Source organism: Glossina fuscipes, unplaced genomic scaffold (assembly GCF_014805625.2).
Source record: "Glossina fuscipes isolate IAEA_lab_2018 unplaced genomic scaffold, Yale_Gfus_2 28, whole genome shotgun sequence".
NCBI classification, from domain to species: domain Eukaryota; kingdom Metazoa; phylum Arthropoda; class Insecta; order Diptera; family Glossinidae; genus Glossina; species Glossina fuscipes.
The window spans coordinates 17,981,520-17,985,510 of record NW_023998423.1 but is presented as its reverse complement, the minus strand read 5'-3'; positions in this window follow the sequence as shown (position 1 = coordinate 17,985,510).

Genomic DNA, 3,991 nt, shown 5'->3' with positions numbered 1-3,991 from the left:
AGGTTCCAGGGTATCGGTTCCGTTTGGAATACATTGTTGTGCTCTTCAGAGACGCTCTTTCTAAACTCTATATAAAGCACATTCTTATCTGTTGAACGTAACTGCTATCAGGACGAAATAGTTAAACGTATATCAGAAGCTATACCAGTGCCCTGCAGGAATCCTCCAAAGCGGCTGAAGATCGATTATAGAACTAAGTAAAAATATCTGCCAACTTAAGAGGGATATGGGTCACGTAGAAACTATGCTTTAGATGTCAATAGATATGTTTATCTTATCCTTTTGATCGCAAACACATTGCGTGTGTGCGCTAACAGGTTACGGTAAGGTGTTGGAATTATGCAAATAGATGATTGGGATATATATTGTGTTGTCTGCATTTCAAGTCTTTTATTTGAACCCGCCTGGATTGCATTCGTGCGTTTGTCCGTCAGATTCTGATTACATAAAAGCCACATAAATTCCAAAAAAAAAAAAAGAAGAAAACATTGTGAACGTAATTACTCTCTCCATTCATTTGCTAATGGAAACCAAGTTAGAAAATGGTTGTACTACGCCTAAAAGCTCTTTTCCATTTATGATGGGAATTTATGATATGATAATTAAAAATATGAAGATTTCGTTCCTACAGCACTATGCTAAGTTGGAAAAGGTATAGCAAAGGCAGTCCCGACTGGCCAACTGGTGAGCGATAATACGTTTTCCCAAGGACCAAGTCTCGCACACTGATAAGAATGAACCTTATTTTTGCAATTTGCCTACGCTTCAGCGCATAAAATTGTTATAAACAATATGGACAAGATGTGCCAAGCCTGTATATGGGGAAATGATTTAATTTTTCATATTGTATGAAGGAAATTGCAGCATAATAATAATTTGGCCTAAAAGTCAATTACGCCAAGTCCGAACAATATAAGTCTAATTTTTGCTTCTGAACCCACATAAGAGGCATTCATGAAAAGTAAGCCTTCATACGATAACAAAATCTAGTGTTTAGTCTTGTTATAACGAAATTCGGCAAAAATAAAAAAAATTATTATTGGTAAATTCGGACCAGTTCACCATTTGGGTATTCATCTCTATAAAGGGTTCACCGCAAGGCACGGTGCTATATGGGAAAAGGTGTAATATTTGATAGGCTTGTTTTAGGCAAAGCGAAGAAGGCTATATAACGATAGATCTAGTCAGACTATGCCATTCTACACCATTCCAGGATATATTCCCAGTAATAGGATCACAGCTATAGGTAAACTACTATAGCTCGAATATTGTAGCGCTCCAATCGCCACGGAGAAAAGGTGGGAAAAAGGGAGGATGATAAGTAACGGCCGCAGCCTAGTGGGTGTATGGTTCAATCGGCAAGTATTGTAACCAATTAAGCATTCACTGTAGGCAAGGCCAAGTATGCCCAAACCTTGACTAAACTAAGATTTGAAATCCGCAGACACCCTCCTGGCAGTTGCAATTTTTATTTACTCGGCTAAGCGGCCTTAACACTTTGCTTATCTAGTTGAGATCTCTTATTGTTGAGATGGTCCAGAATGGAAATGGAAGCAAGGCTCACTCAGCATCTATTTTGATATTGGTGAACATTTTTTTGTACATTTAAAAATCGGATTTTTTCAATTGGCCCGTAAAGCACTTCACAATCGGATCAGAATATATAGATTTAAGTTGTGCTTACGAACCCAACAACTCCTTCATTTCTACGTCCACATCCACGTTACCTTTTCGTGTGCTGCCACAAAAACCTCTAACTCTGCTTATAGGCTTTAAAAAGGTACAAAAACCTGAGAGAAAGACCTGAGGAGCAAGTGCTGCTAAGAAAAGATCGTATACATAAACATGTTTTAAGTGAGTACAATGTTAAGAAAAAAAAAATCACTAAAACCAGACAATTAAATTTATCAAAGAGTTAAGGTAAATAAACAAATAAATAAATAAATAAATAAATATATATAGAAAAAAGTAAATAAATATACATATATCAGGTATTTATATATAATTAAGCTGACGACAAAATCTGCCTTCAATTTACCGACATACGATGTGACAACAAATATAAACAAAAATTTGTTTTTTTTTTTTCATATGTTGGTCAATTTTATTTTGTATAGTCCCACAGCTGATGTCAGTGAAAAATTTGCAATCAAAGCATGATAAACTCAATAATGTTTTTCGCTTTCTTTTTTGTTTTTTTTTTTGTTTTTTTTTTTGGTAAAAATATTAGTTCGAGAGTTGCAAGCGATTTAATTGAATGTGTCTCTATGTATTCAAAAATAATAGAATAAATGGGAAATTTTTCATGCATATTTTTTTAACAATTTATATATAAGCGAATTATTCCATTACCGACAGACATATGTGTAGAGATAAGCTCGATGTGTATGTAGATAACTGGGAAAACGATTAGACTATCAATGGCATATCATCGCATACCAATGGTAAGTAAAAGTATATTAATTCCAGAGGTGGCACTAACGTTCTTTCCCATCAAAATTTGAAAAAGGCATTTATATTGTAATTTAACAGCCTATCCATCAGGCTTGTTGTACGAAATTCGTCTCCAACTATTTAGAAGTTTTTCTCTCTCTTTTTGCTTTATTTTAGAAAAAAAAAAAAAATATATAGTTGAAAATATTTTCTTTCAAATTAATGAAACTATTATGTATTATATATTTGTATATGTATGAGATAATCTGACGCGAAAAGGTTAACATCGATCGCATGGATAAAAAAACACGGGCCACAATTGGCTATTCTTCGCGCGAGCCAACATACATTTTAATGGTTTCACATAGTTTATTATTTATTTAAAAATTTTTAGAAAAATTTCATATGATATCCTCGCTCGCTTAGTTAAAATTGATTAAATTCTCGAAAATATTTAAACACGAGTGTAGTAAATGAACAATTTTTCAAAATTTAAGGCAAGTTAGTGAAAAAGTTTTGTCATGTACATGATCGGTTTCGTTGAAGTACTTCAGAGTTTTCGCTTTAGATTTTATACTAAGAGGACTATATCGGACTAGAGTATAACTTTATAATCCATTCCATGTTTAAAGTACACTTATAATACAAGTCAGTGAGCTAGAGACTTGTTTTATTGCAAAATTATTTTATTATTAATAGTCAGCAAATTAATTATGATAATTATAACTAACAATCATTTCGTAATTATGAGGAGAGGATGAGGACATGAAGTTTTTACTATACTCTATACCGTTTGCGGAACAGGATATATTAAGTTTGTGTAAACGTGCGTAACATCTAGAAAGACTTAAGATGCAACCATCTTTTGCTATACTAGTCAAGCAATGCTTGTCTCTCTGTCTATCTGATGCCTGTACGTGTCTTTTTTTTATGTTCAGCCTAGAGGTCGTAATTTTTGTAATATTTTCATAAGATTTGGTAAAATGGAATTGAAAATGTTTCAGATCGGTTCACTTCTTCGACCACTTCTTATATGAAGCCCTATTTTGAAAACTAATTATATGGGAAACAATGGCAATTTTCAATATTTTCGACAATGCTCGCTATGCCATAGTACTTTAACTTATTTTATATGAAAAATTCGGCTCTGGCAGTTTTTTAAATTCTCTCTCATGTAAACTTTCAACGAAAATTGAATCTTTATATGCAAAATTTTCAAGACCTTATAGTAAAGATAGATTTGTAATAGTGGATTGACAAAGAAGTCAAACTTACCGAGTTTGCATAACGTTGGTCTTGGTATTTTTTGGATGCCATCGCATTTAAGGATTCACAGGCTGTGTGAAGCTTTATATTGCAAGAAAAATTACTAAACATTAATGTTTTATGATGAAAATTTGTTTATGCCAGTAATTGGATAGAAAAATGATGTGCACTAAATAGAATCACATCTTCGTACTTGTGCGGCCCCAGCCATATAATAGTTCTCATGCTAAGCCTTTCATGCAAGTGCTTCGGAAAAAATGTAATTTTTAATGTAATTTTATGATGAGAATTG